The following is a 15,197-nucleotide window of genomic DNA, read 5'->3' on the forward strand; positions in this document are numbered from 1 at the left end:
GGTTCAAGCATTGAGCAATAGTATGAGGCTGCCAGCACTTTTCCTTAAGCTGACGAAGATGGGGAAGCCAAGTTAAGCGGGCGTCAAAGACCAGTCCCAAAAAGCAATAAGTCTGTACTACATCAAGTAGTTGGTCATCGAGTTATAGTTCTGGATGGGGATGGACAATATGATGATGACAGAAGTGCACGATGCAAGTATTGGCAGCTGAAAAAAAAAAAAAAAAAAAAGGCTTTGCGTGATGGCCCATGACTTTGCCTTCCATGTGGCTCCCTGCAGCTGGCATTCAGCCAAACCAATGGAAGAGGAGCAGAAGGAAAGACAAAAATTGTCAACATATAGGAGGGGAGACACTGAGGACCCTACTGTTAGTGCGAGGCCACTGACAGCAATTTTAAGAGTTGGACACTCCGGACTGAGACCTGCAAGACCCCATTATCTTGTATATGGAGTGCACTGTGGGAAGCACCGATGTGAACTTGGAAAGTGCAGAGTGACAAGAAGGTCTGTATAAAAATCGTGAGTTGACCCCAGAGACTCCACTCATGCAGAGTAGTGAGGGTACGGTGTCGTCAAGTGGTACTGTAGGCCTTTGTCATGTCAGAAAAGACAGCCATAAGGTGTTGTCACTGGGAAAAGACCGATCAAATGGCAGACTCCAAGTGGACCAAGTTGTCGATCATGGAGCGTTCTTGGTGAAAACCACCCTGAGATGGAGCCAGAAGGCCCCGAGACTCAAGGAGCCAGCACAACTGCCAGCCCACCATACATTTGAGCAGCTTGCACAGAACATTGGTGAGGCTGATAACTATCCACATTTAGTGGTTTCTTCCCAGGCTTTAGCACTGGAAAGATGATACTTTCCCGCCACTGCAATGTGAATTCGCCAATGGTCTAGATGCAGTTGATGATGGCAAGGAGATGGCACTGGGAATCCACTGACAGATGTTTAAGTATTTGGGAATGGATGCGGTCTGGCACAGGTGATGTGCCAGGACAGTTGGCAAGGGTGCTGAGAAATTTCCACTCACTGAAGGGAGCCTTATGTGGCTCAGGGTGGCATGGAGCAAAATATAGGTGCTGTCATTCCACCCATTCTTTGAGGAGATGAAAGGTGGCATAGTAATTCTCAGGCACAGAGGAGAGAGCATAATTCTCGGCAAGAAGCTCTGCGATTACAAATGGATCGGCAGGATCAGCTCCATGTGTAGAAATTCCAGGTAAACCTGCAGGGGTCAGATAAGCCATACAGTCGTTGGAACTTGGTCCAAACCTGGGAAGAGGAGGTTCGTGTTCGAATGGTAGAGAAGCAGCTTTCCCAACACTCCTGCTTCTGTCGTTTGATGAGCAGGCAGACCTGGGCATGGAGTCGTTTGAAGGCAATGAAGTTCTCCAGGGACTGGTGGTGCTTATGACATTGGAGAGCCTGCCTTTGGTGTCTAATGACCACAGCAATTTCCGGTGACCAACAAAGCACTGACTTCTGCCAGGCGCAACTGGACGAACAAGGGATTGCCAATTTAGCTGTGGCAGAAATGGTAGTAGTGATGGTGTGTATCACCTCATCGATGTTGCCATGCAAAGGAGATTTAATAGTGGTAGCAGAGGTGAAGGCATCCCAGTTAGCCTTGGGAAGAGCCCATCTTGGCAAGCGTCCAGATGAGGGATGCTAGGGGAGGGACAGGAAGAGTGGAAAGTGGTCACTACTACACAAATCATCATGAGCTCTCCAATGGATAGATGGGAGAAGGCCAGGACTGCAAACCGAGAGATCAATGATCGAGTATGTGCCATGTGCCTCAATGAAATTTGTGGGGACACCTGTTACATATGGTAATTTCCTATGTTGTTCTCACCCTGACAGCCACAGCTTCTATGGGTGTTTGAAGGACCACACATTCACTATGGACAGATGTAATGAGATAGATACAAACTCCACCTGACAGACTGTCACAGTCACTACGGTTTTTGTAGTACCCCCGATAGCCACAGAGAGTGGGGCTCTGCATTGTGTGAAACCAGGAAGGACAAAGAAAAAAGCTGTTTAACGCTTACAAGCCAGGTGGGAGAGAAAACAGCCACAGTTCCACTGGAGAATGACGCTTTCTGTCATCTGGGAAGGCATGAAGTGACCAAGGAGGCAAATTACGCCTCAGCATCACCTTTCGACACCGGTCGAGTGTTCGCATCCAGTTCCACTGCATCCAAGTTGTCGATGATATCTAGGTTCTCAGGGGATGCCAGAATCTCCACCTCATCCCCGGATGCAGAGACTTGGCAGAGTGATGGGGCAGGGGCCACCAGAGGCTCCTGTTTCCTATCAGACTTCTTTTTTTGATGATTTGCCCTCCTGCAACTCCTTAGGGACTTGCTGAGAGTGCTTCTCGGAAGAAGCTTCAGGTACAGAGGAAGACCGTGAAGCCCTTCAACCAGCAGCTAGTGCCTCCTTCAGCCATTGGCTGGTGTCCTCTTGACCACGGGGAGGGTGGAAGGTGGTAGAGTCCCAAGGGACCCCTTCTGTGAGAAAGGAGCTGGAAGAGGCTGTTGGCTTACCGGCTAGGGGCAGGGGACCGATGTCCCCGGATGCTCCCAAAGTAGAAGCTTTGGAAACAACAGAAGACATGCCCCCAGCTAGCCAGCTGGAGGGAGAATGAAGATGGGCAGCCCTGACGGCCCACTAGAGTAAGCTTAGGTGAGGGGCATAATGGCATCATGGATGGTGATGCCATCATAGTGGCAGCACAGGAAGATTGCATTTGAACAGCATTCAGCCTTTCATATTTTAGTTTAGCCTCACAGTAAGACAGCCTATCCAGGGTCTTGTGCGCCATCATTTTCTACTCCTTTTGGAGAACTGGGCAGTCCAACGAGCAGGGGGTAATGAATCACCCTCAAAGGCTAAGATGAAGACTCTGGTGGCAACCCTATTATCTTTAGGCCCCCTACAGATGCGTCGGATGAAGTGAATGCCCCTTTGTTCCAAATTGGAGAGTAGCTCATTGTCAGACTGCAACAGGAGGTCACACTGAAAAATAATTCCCTGGAATGTGTTGAGGCTTTTATGAGGAGTGACAAACAGGAATATTACCCAGCTTTTCACAGACGAGTAATGCCCGGAAATGGTTTAAGGATGCCATCTGAATCAAAACAGATCCACCGTGCATTTTGGGAGTGCTGTCACTTTCCTAAACTTATCCTCCAGGTGCTCAACAAAAAACAGAGGGTTTTTATCCAGAAAGGGGTACCCACTGGTTCTGCTGCACATTAAGTAACGAGGCGAATATGGATCTCTTCATTCTGTAGCCCTATGTTCCTCCCATGGTGTTGCTAGAGAGAGGAGGAATCATTTAGGGTCATACCTGTCAACCTCCACTTTCTTAGAGACTGCTGGGGCCATTTGGTCCCCAGCAAAAAACAACTTGGTCCACTTTATTGCGGGTCATCCGCCCTGATGCCACCCACTCTGATCAAGGGCTCTCCCCACGGGCCACAGAAAGGCCACCTGGCACAATGGTCATTGCTGAGAGTCCTGACGCCCCAAGAAGATGAACATCCACTCCTTAGCATACATGGGGAGTTTGCAGCTCTGGCATCAGCAGTGTGATCCCTGTGTTGTCGGGGAGCTACCGCCAAATGGGTACATGACGGCCCCACCATGACAGACTGCTACCACTGTCCAGCTGGGTGTCAGTAACTCCATTTGTCTTAGGGCAGAAGATGGCAGAGGACTATGGAAGTAGATGATGTACCCTGTAAGGGTGGACTGCAGGTGGAGTTGCAGATCCAGGACAATATGAGGTGCAGAAGGTCTAATCGCACATAAGGCATCCATCCCCAAATAGCCCTAACGTCAGATACTTTTGCAAGATGTGTAGGTCAAACCCAGAAAGGGGACCATAACTGATTCGGCTGAGAAGTGGGAGACTCCATTTAGTTGCCTCTTACTACAGGCAGGAATATCTTGGGCCTATTCCAACCCCCAGACCCACAGGGGGGAGATGATTACAGGAGCGGAGAATGTGTTGTAAGGGTAACTCCCATCTGCACAGTTCAGAAAAGCTGATGGCGGAGGGAAGGATTCAGATGGCTCGGATATGACACAGGCACTGAATTCATGTGTGTTACGTTCAGCTGCATGTTGTGCCACAGGGTGGTCTACTTTGCTCTTGGCCACGGCTTGGTGGTGGCCTTTCATCCTAGTGGACAGCTGTTTAGTAGTCATACCAATATAAAAAGCTGTGCACTGATTGCAGCAGAAATGGTAAATAACATGGCTGCTTTCAGAGGTGGTCCAACCCCTGATGAGGTAAGATAAACCTGTGATAGGACTGGATGGTGTGGTGGATTGGCAGTTTTCGCACCTGGGTCTTCCACAGGGATATGATCTTTGTGGCAAGGGGTTGGGATTGGGAGTGGCATAGGGATGGACTAGGATATTGTGGAGGTTGGGTGGGTGATGGAAAACTACTTTAGGAGAGGTGGGAAGTATTTCAGGTAGGATGTCCCTCATTCCAGAGCATGACGATAGGTATCAGAGCCCTGGCGAAGGATGTGGTTCAATTGTTCCAGTCCGGAGTGGCACTGGGTGATTAAAGGGGGCTGGTTCTTGGGGGTGGTGGGAGGATTGAGGGTGTGAGGGGGAATGGCACAGGAGATCTGTTTGCAGACTACATCTGGGGGATGGTGCATATCTGTGAAGGCCTTGGTGAGACCCTCAGCATACTGAGCAAGGGAGATTATGTCACTGGAGATACGCTGTCCATGGAGGGAGGGGGGGGGGGGAGGCAGGATGCATGAGAGGGATTTAAAATGCAGGTACTGTGGGTGGTTGGTGTGTTTAGTGTGGAATGAGGTGCAGGTAGAGCCATCAGAAAGGATGAGGTCAACATCTAGGAAGATGGCAGCTGGGTTGAGGAGGATCATGTGAAGTGGATGGAAGAGAAGGTGTTGAGGTTGTGAAAGAATGAAGATAGGGTGTCTTGGCCACAAGTCCAGATCATGAAGATATCATCAATGAACCTGAACCAGACTACACATTTTGTGTTTTGGGAGACTAGGAAGGTCTCCTCTAGATGACCATAAAACCATGTGGGTGCCCACGGCTGTGCCGCAGATTTTTTTATATAATTTCCTTTCAAAGGAGAAGTAGTCTGTCTCTCTTCCCACCCGTACACTACAATCCCTTCCCCATCCCCTCCAGATTGCTGTTTGCCTCCCACGTGATAGTTTTGTTGCAGCACAAGATGCTGGAGTTTGCAGTCATGTGAGCATGAGGCATGTGGGCTCATGTGTAGGAATGGCATGTGTCTCTCTTTTACTGATGAACACAGTGGCTGAAAGCTTTGTGTACGTGTCATAACTGTGCCTGTCTGCAACTTAATGAGTCTTCTTTATTGTAAGCAGCAACCTGTCTTTTCCTACATTGTAGAATATAAAAAAGAACATGCATGATCTACATGTTTAGCTAGTGTTGCAGCACACCTCTTGTGATGCTTAGCCTGCACTGTGATGCATTGCTGAGACTCACTGCGGCAATTCTTTGTCGCAGAATCTCTATTGTGAACAACTGATTCACAGGTTTGATTCACAGAAGGTAGAAAGCTGAGTCATCTGGTGTGTTGCAACAAGAATGTTATGTCTCGAAACAAAGCAAAATAGCTGAAATAGTTTTAAGGAAAACATTTTACTTTAGGAGCAAAAAATAAAGTGAGACAAAATTTGAATTCACTTGTATTTTCAATATGCAACTGTTCTCAAATACCTGCAGGTAAACTATTGGTTAAAGATGTCTGATCATTTCAAATTATCTCATGTCACATGATGACACAATTATCTTTTCATTAGTGGTCATATTTATCAGAATACTTCAAAGTTGAGTAACTCACAGGCTGCTGTTTGAAGAATTTGCAGTGAATTAACAGTACGAATTGAGACTGATAATGCACGGAAGCAGAAATTGGCAGTCTGAAACTGTCGTCATGTTTCAAAATGTGTCCATCAACATCTTTAGAAGTATTTCAAAATCTTGTGTATTCATCCAGAAGAAATTTATGAATCTCATTCAAGAAGATCATGCCTATGTCTTTATGATCTATAAAAGGCCTCACCCTCTTTCGCAACAGTGGACATTAGTTTACCAGTATTCTGCATAATTTGAAAGTAGCCAAACAAACAACATCTTTCGCCACACCATGCAGAGTATTGTGTTCGTATCTATGTTTGATTCAAGCAAAGCAGAATGCTGAGTGATACTCAGTGCAGCTGTAAATTGTTCATTGTATAAACAAAGGAAATCTGCAGCCCATGCTCTGTTTTACTTTATGCAAAAAGAATTAAAAACCACAGGTATTGGATTCACATGTTCTTTTCATCATGAGATAGTCTGAAAGAATTGGATGTCACTTAAGCTACTTGGGTACCTCACCAATTATCCAATTGCGAAAAAAGAAGCTACAGTTTAACATGGAATTTGAGTCACATTTCGTTTCTCGCAAATCTCCACATCATTGAGAGGTGAATGCTAGCTTAAAAGGCAGAGTAAAAAGAAAAAGTGACTCCGTTGGGATTCATTCTTACAACTTTTTGGCTCTCAGCCAAACGCTTTACCGCTAGACCACTAGACCAATTGCAAATCAGGATACACTTTCTGCTCTCTTAAGCCACTGCTACTATCTAGATTTATGGCAGCTCTTCACTAGGAGGCAAAGGCTTTGTTTTCACAAATTAATTTTAACTTGTTACATTTCAAACAATTTTTGCGAAAAATTTATAAACTATAAACAAAAACATTCCTCGTGAATCAGTTTATCTATTAGTGAAATCCCAACAGTAGTTCCTGAGATTAGCCTGCACATACAGATGGATACGAGCAGGCAACTTCAATTTATTTGTGAGATGTGTGTGAAAATTAATGAGACAGACTTATATCTACCAAAGTTTTTATTTTTTCAAACAACATTGCCCCCTTTAAAGTAGTTTCCTTCAGCAGTTTTACACCAGCAGAGTCATTTTTCCCAGTCTTAGTTTTTTTTTTAGCCCTCAGTCTTCTGGCTGGTTTGATGCGGCCCACCACGAATTCATCTCCTGTGCCAACTGCTTCTTCTCAGACTAGCATTTGCAACCTAAATTCTCAATTATTTGCTGTATATATTCCACCCTCTGTTTTCCTCTTAAGTTTTTACCCTCTACGGCTCCCTCTAGTACCATAGAAGTTATTCCTTTATGTCTTAACAAATGTCCTACCATATTGTCCGTTCTTCTTGTCAATTGTTTTCCATATATTCCTTTCCTCGCCGATTCTCCGAAGAATCTCCTCATTCCTTGCCTTGCAGTCCACCTAGTTTTCAAAATTCTTCTGTAGCATCACATCTCAAATGTTTCGATTCTCTTCCATTCCAGTTTTCCCCAGTCAGTGTTTCACAACTATGCAATGCTGTGCTCCAAACATACATCAGAAATTTCTTCCTCACCTTAAGACTTCTCTTGGCCAGGAATGCCCTTTTTTGGCAGTACTAGTCTGCCTTTTACGTTCTCCATGCTCTGTCCGCCACAGGTTATTTTACTGCCTAGGTAGCAAAATTTCTTAACTTCATCTACTTCCTGATCTCCTATTTTGATGTTAAGTTTCTCGCTGTTCTCATTTCTGCTACTTCTCAGTACTTTCATCGTTCTTCAGTTTACTCCCAATCCATATTCTGTACTCATTCAGTGTGTATACATGGGCATGGAAAAAAAAATTCTCGGATTTCCCGGTTGAAAATACACTTTCTTCTGGATGAAAATACGCTTTTTCCGTGTTAAGTGACAATATACTACTTTTTCTCGGCACTGTAAAACTTATGAATCCTTTGAATGTTTATGGTTTTATACACTGACGTAGAATTTCCCAGCACTCCAGAAAATGAAACTCAGGGGGAAAAAAAACACGTTTTGGAAAGATTTTTGATGTGCAGCAACATGTACGCTGCATATTTTCGTGTTACAAAGATATAAATTCGAATTCCACCAAACACCGCATGTTACTTTCCGAAGCATTGAAATCGAAATTGCGACGCACTTTTGTAAACCACTCATAGCTCATGTCACATGATCTCACCAGCTGATGACAGCACAGGGCACGTAATGTAGTCAACCAATAGCAAGATCATTCTTTAAGCAGGGCGAACACACAAATAAGAAAAGTTAATGGTTTAAATTAATATACATAGTGTTGCTACAAGAAAAGAAAAGCTTTCACATATAATATTGGTCTGTAAGATTAATAAGCTGCAAAAGGAGCTAAGCTTCAACATATAATGTTCATCTTTTTTGCGCGTGTTACACTTTAAGGTACATCACACAAATGTGCCAGTAAAATTTTTAATAATGACGTAAATGTCTTATCTTCTGGAGTCGAATTCTTCTAGATGGTCGTCCTCAAAGAGTTGATTTTTAAACCAGGGTAAAACGAGCTGTGATTTAAGAAATTCATTGTAGACCTCGCAAACGGTTCATCTTGCGTAAAAGGAAATTTACCTTGAAAGTAATGCTTTTCAAACCACCATTTGCAATATTTCCCCGTGACCTGTTAGAAATTGGTTCGTTTCAGCAGTTGCCAGAGAGCGCCAGATAACAGGCGTCACTGCGCTTGCGCAGCTACGATGACGCAGGAAGCCCGTATGTTCAATCGTGTAAAATATTAAAAGATCTTGCATTATGTCATAAAAGAAACAAGACATCAGAGGATACTTCAAGAGCATCGGAATTTCGTGAACCATACTAAAATGCATAATTCGGCTTAAAGTGCACATTCGTATGTCCTGATTCGGACGTAAATTTTCTTAAGCTCCGTACCAGTACTGTATTATCTTATGTTTGGTTCTTTATTACGGCGTAATGCCATACGAGTTAGAAGATGGAAAACGTGCACTTGAAATGCTGCGAACAGTTGGAACTAGCCAACAGTGTGAAATTAAACATTTCGTTTCGACGGAAAAGATTAATAAAAGCAAACCGACAAAAATAACTTCATTGTTCTGCAAGGCGGTTAATGCTTGACTGTCAGAAAGGTGGAAATAAAACCTGAAACTAGTAACATATTTTAGCCTTCCGTAATTATGCGAACGTATTTTAATTCATTTGATAGCTCACGGGCACAGAAATCCGTTTTGTTTTCATTTAATGTGAAAGCAATAAATGAAGAGGAAACAGCAAAATCACTAAACGTAAACACAGGTCACATGGAGACTACCCACTACAATTCAGACTGCTCTGTGCATCAGCCCCAGATCTACGATATTTCCGAACCGGGGCAATATTAGATAGTGGCGCCCAGCCACACATCTGTAGCCAGAAGCGGGAGAAGGTACTCACTCATACGCAACTAAACTGCGCATGCACAAGAGCCCGCCCTCAACTGCTCAAACGAATCAAATGTAAACAGCTGTCACGTCATGCTCATCGGAGACAATTTGTTGTTTGGAAACATAGCATAGTCTTCCTAAAGCCTTTGACACACTTTCCTGTTGGCAGACGCTTGTACGAGCACTGTGTTTTGTTGTTGTATATGGCTCATTTCCTTTGCGACTTAAGTTGTATTTTCGTTTTTTTTTCTCTTGTTCATGTTTTGTTGGTGCAGTATTATTCTACAGAGGCGGGATACAGTAATCTCCTTTGTTAGAGTATTGGTTCTTACCAGTCAAAAATCACAAAAAATTAACTGAAAACTAAAACAATGAAAAATTCCCGGAATTCTAAAAAATTCCCGGGTTTTTCTTGGTTTTCTCCCGGATGAAAAAATTCCCAGGTTTTTCCTGGGTCGTATACACCCTGTCATTAGGCTGTTTATTCCACTCAGTACATCCTGTAATTCTTCTTCACTTTCACTGAGGATAGCAACGTCATCAGCGAATCTGATCATTGACATCCTTTCATTTCGAATTTTTAATTCCACTCCTGAACCTTTCTTTCATTTGCGTCATTGCTTCTTCGATGTATAGACTGAACTGTAGGGTTTTACACCCTTTTTAATCTGAGAACTTCATTCTTGGTCTTCCACTCTCATTGTTCCCTCTTGGCTCTTGTAAATGCTGTATATTACCTGTCTTGCTTTGTATATTACCCCTATTTTTTTGCTGAATTTCGAACATATTGCACCGTTTGAAATGCTTTTTCCACGTTGACAAATCCTTTGAATGCAGTCTTAATTTTTCTTTAGTCTTGCTTCCATTATCAACTGCAATGTTAGAGCTGCCTCCCTGGTGCCTTTACTATTCCTAAAGCCAAACTGATCATCACCTAACATAGCCTCAATTTTGTTTCCAATTCTTCTGTATATTATTCTTGTCAGCAACTTCACATTCCAGTCGTTTTAGCACCATTTAAAGGCATAAACTGGTAGGGCCTTTAACATGTATGTTACATTCTTTTGAATTTTCTCCCGAGTTATAAAATGACAGCCTTTTATGATTTTTTAAATTTCGGGAAAAGAAAAATGTCACAAGGACTCAGATCAGGTGAATAGGGAAGCTGTGGAAAAACAGGAATGCCCGCTGAGGTCAAAACTTTTATGACGGAAGTTTAACAGGTGATCCATCATCCTTATTGTTAAATGTCGGTCTGATCTCACAAGAGCATGCAAATGTACAACATTTTCATCAGTTTTTAAAGTTGAAGGTCTCCCTGAGAAAGGTTAATCTTCAACATGTTCTTGGCCTTGCAAAAATGATTCGTGCCAGTGAAAAACTTTTGTGCTCTTGATGAAGAAAATTCCCCACACGCCTGATTCAACTTAAAGTCACACTCATGGATTCCTCAAGTTTGTTGCAAAACTTGATGGCATAATGTTACTATAAATGTCACGGTTCCATTTTCTTGACACACAACAAATCACCGATAGTGCTCTGAAAACTCATGTTTCCACAAACATCACAGTACCCCTGCTTTCGTAAGAGTAACACGTGACCTGAAACTTGCTATAGCAGGACAATACACAATTATCACGTGCTTCTTAGAGTGTAACAAAGCATTTGACACTTCTGATTTCCAAATTTTATTTTCCAAACTTAGCAGCCTAAATTTCTCTCCAAATGCAGGGGAATGATTTTGCTTCTACACGATCTCTTGCAAAAGTGTATCATGTCCGATACCATAAAGTCACAATAAATACCTGTAATACCTAGTGCCCTCCAGTGTTTGCTATTAGGTCCTCACTCTTTTCACTGTATGCCTAAGATGTGTGATCAGTTTTGTCTCACTGTCAATACCACGTGTATGCTGGTGACCTCCAGTTGTACCTAAATGCACAACAAACTTGAAGTCATCTGAGAATTCAGTGGTGACCTGTGTGCATTAACAAAATGGGCACAGAATAAAGGGTTGAAGCTCAACACATCTAAAATCCAACTGACTGTGGTTGATCATTCTAGGCCCAGTAGCTCAAAATATAAGGAATCGCTACCATCATTAACCTAGATGGGACAAATATCAACTTCTCAGCAATGAGTCTAGAAGTAATAAAAGATGAAAAGCTAAATTTGGCTGATCACATAGCTGCAATGTGCAGGAAGGTATCAGCATCTTTGCACACCACAGAAAAATATAAAAAGCTCTTCCCTTTTGGCCTGAAAAATGGACTTGCACATATTGCTTACATTTCTAATTTTTGATTACAGTGATGTTACCCTGTAAGGATTTTCTTAGGAAAGCTCACAATGCCTGGAACTGGTGCTGAATGCCTGCATTCAATATTCTTTCCCTGTTACATGCAGACAAGTGCAAAGATTTCCATACAGTCTGCCTCCTCTACTGTCTTGTCAACATAAACTATCCCTCATATCTCTTCTCAACCTTGATGCTCTTGTCTGAACAGCATAGCAGAAATACTCTTTCCCATCAGAGCAGAATCCTTTCTGTCCTACTCCATCACTCGGTAATTTTTGCATGGTCCTTTTCAATAGTAGTAATCCAACTCTGGAATGACCTCCCTCAAAGAACTGAGTAAAAGCTCCAGCTTCAATGACTTTTCTACTGAGGCAACAACAATACCTACATTTGTCCCTGTGCACACCCATTACCCTATTACATCCTCTTTTCCAACCCGATCTCTCTCATTTCGCAACGCCTTTAGCCGGTCCAGTCTACCTAAATTTCTCTCCCTCCAAACTCACTATGTCAGGCATTATGATAATGGCAATTTTTTTTATTTGCCACTGTCATAATCATTACCATCTTCATCTTAACCACCACCACCAGTAGTAGTAGTACTGCTAGGATTAACATTATTAGTTTTAAGTCTGTAATATTTTTTCACAGTATCGTTATATACATTTAAATCATTTTTAATCCTGCTAATACTATTTTATTACTACTAGTCAAATTAAAATTGTTATTCTTGGATAACTAAGTTGCAAAAAATATTGAACACATGAAACCCTGGTCCAATGTAAGAGAGAACCTGAAGGCCCTAATCTGATCAGGTTAAATTTATACGTAAATAATTTCTCTCAGGCCCAAAGGCTTTATTTTCTCTGCCTGGCTGAGAAGACTCAAACTTTAGTTCCTTTTAGCATATGTCACTTCCCAGTTCCTAAACATTCAGACTAACTAACTAACTGACCAACTAACTAACTAACTAACTAACAACACCTTTAAAAGAAATTACATTGCCAGAACTAAACTGAAGTTCTGAAGCAACAAAACTGGAGTTTCGTTGAAGGGTTGTTCTAACAAGCAAATGAGTTTTACTGTTATTGGTATATACCCTATTGTAATTAGGAAAATAGAATACAATTTTAGCCCTGTAATTGGAATTTCAAGCTTATGCCATTTTCAAGGGTAAGATTTTGTTCCTACACATAGGTACATAAAATTACAGTCAAATGCAAAATGTCAAAAAGTAAGATTTTGTTCCTACACATATGTACATAAAATGACAGTCAAAGGCAAAAATTCAAACAGTTCTACATGACTCTGAACCCTACTCAGGAAAAGATAATTTGAAACACAAAGAATTTTGCTAAACAGACTTCGCTATAGTATAGCAAGTGAGATGTAGAATGAGCAATGACATCAGCATACACAGTAGCCTTGTGCTGATTTCTTGGGGTGAGGGGAAGGAGCTGGTTCCAACCTACGACGATTGGCTCCGAGTCCACTCACTCATCTGAGTCCATTTGAAAAAGATCCAACACGAACATGCCTAAAAGTTTACAAAATTCAAGGCTTATGTAGACTATCATGTTCACTTCAAAGTAATTAAATCACACTATGCTGATGCTACGGGTATATACGTGCACACAATATGATTGGAGCCCATAGAGTTGACAAGGAAGCTGGATTATTTACGAACACAAAACATTTTAAGAAGTTGTAACTGAAATAGACAAGTCTTTACAAAAGTGCAACTGTCTGGAACATCCATTTTCAATGCTTTTCGCAAGAGCTGAAGGCTACTGGTGACAAACTGCAGCTTACCAAACACCAAGCTTTTCTATTAGCAAACTCTTTATTCCCTACATCCATATCTTACATTCCCTTAAATGTATTTTCATAACTGTATCCAACTGAAATGAGTGGAAATGTAGGAAAACAACTGTTCATGTAAAAAGATTCAGGCCTGTTAAACTGTTCTAGTGAGACTAGAAACCACCACCACCACCACCACCACCACCCAGGCCTGTTAAACTGTTCTAGTGAGACTAGAAACCCCCACCTCCCCCCCCCCCTCCCACCACCACCACCACCACCACCACCACCACCACCACCACCACCACAATAACCAAAGCTTAGTTCCTACTAATATACTGGTGTGAATACCTTCTCTGTTTCTCGATCATTATTAAACTCTGTAAAATAAATTAAATTAGGATTTGAAAATTTATGATTACTATAGTAATTTTCATTTCAACATTTAAAAGTTTAACACACTGACATTTTCAATTTATGATCCATGCTTTTGTGTCATTGACACAGAGAACCTAAGAAATAAAAACATGTAAATAAACGCACTCATGTTCACAAAAAACAGAACACCGTGAATGACTAGAGATAAGATGTTCATATTCATAGGTAATGTACATTAGTACGCTCTGCAGAAATGATTAGCGTTTCCGTCACGACAGTTCATCATGTGTCCAGTTGCCTAGGAGGCACAGGGTCTGCAATAGGCCCTGATAACTTGTTCCATGTATGACACCATCGATGCAGGTAAGGTGCGAATAGCAACCTGTGGTATAGCCATCTACGCTGCATTCACCTGGTTCCAAAGTTCATCTGACGTGGTTGGCATTGGGTCACAGCGCTGCACCATATGCCACATGTTTTCGATTGGTGATGAGTCTGGTGAGCCGGCAGACCAGGTTGAAAGGCTGACATCCTGTGACACCAGGAAGGCATTTGTCCATGCAGCAACATGGAGTTGTGCATTGTCTTTCTAAAAAATGGCATCTGGGGTGTTGTGCAGAAAGGGCGTGGCCATGGATCACAGGACGCCATTCACGTAAGTCACACTGGCATGTTCCAACTGTGATTTATGGTTGTACCCAATGGCACCACACTCTATCTCTCGTGCGAATGTGGTCACTGTGATACCGCTCTCTCTGTCTGTGGTGAACCAAAATGTAGCCATCAATTGCAGACAAACAAAACCTGGATCCAACTGAAAACACTCACTGGTGCCATTCCTGTCCCCAGTAACATTGCTCCATACACCATTGTCGTCTAGCCTGTTTCTGCATATTTGTCAAAGGTAGGCAGAGAAGTGGATGATGCACACATAACCTATGCTATTATTAAAGGTGACAGACTGTCACCCCTGGCTGTGTATGGCATGTTCCACTGATGAAATGGCATTCAATTGAGGAGTAAATCTTCTCAAGGGAGGAGTTCTACGGCCTTCTATGAACCATTCTGCGCACAACCTTTGCACTACTGAAACACTTCCCCCACACAAACAGCAATTTCCTGTATGGATGCTTCACATTCTCTCATGCGCCCTATTTCAAACTCACTAATCTGACGGTACGGTTTGTGCATACATCTGTGAGGCATTCTGCATGTCTCCTCAAGTCACACTGATTCATTACCTTTGGTTTTTAGCAACAACTAGAGCCACAGGCACATTTTTCCGATATGTGGTGCTGCACGGCAATATCAATGTTACCTTGAACCTGCAGGCCGACATGGTTCACATTCCAATCATTTCTGCAGAACATACTAAT

At 42.5% G+C, this 15,197-nt stretch overlaps 1 protein-coding gene across 2 annotated transcripts in view; it reads right to left on the reverse strand.

Annotated features, from left to right (window-relative positions):
• The window catches only part of LOC124798033 (nucleoporin SEH1), a 162,807-nt gene that overhangs the window by 92,115 nt on the left and 55,495 nt on the right, over positions 1-15,197 (reverse strand). The gene's annotated exons all lie outside the window — the stretch shown is intronic.

The sequence above is a fragment of the Schistocerca piceifrons genome, chromosome 5 (genome assembly GCF_021461385.2).
Source record: "Schistocerca piceifrons isolate TAMUIC-IGC-003096 chromosome 5, iqSchPice1.1, whole genome shotgun sequence".
Classification (NCBI taxonomy): Eukaryota; Metazoa; Arthropoda; class Insecta; order Orthoptera; family Acrididae; genus Schistocerca; species Schistocerca piceifrons.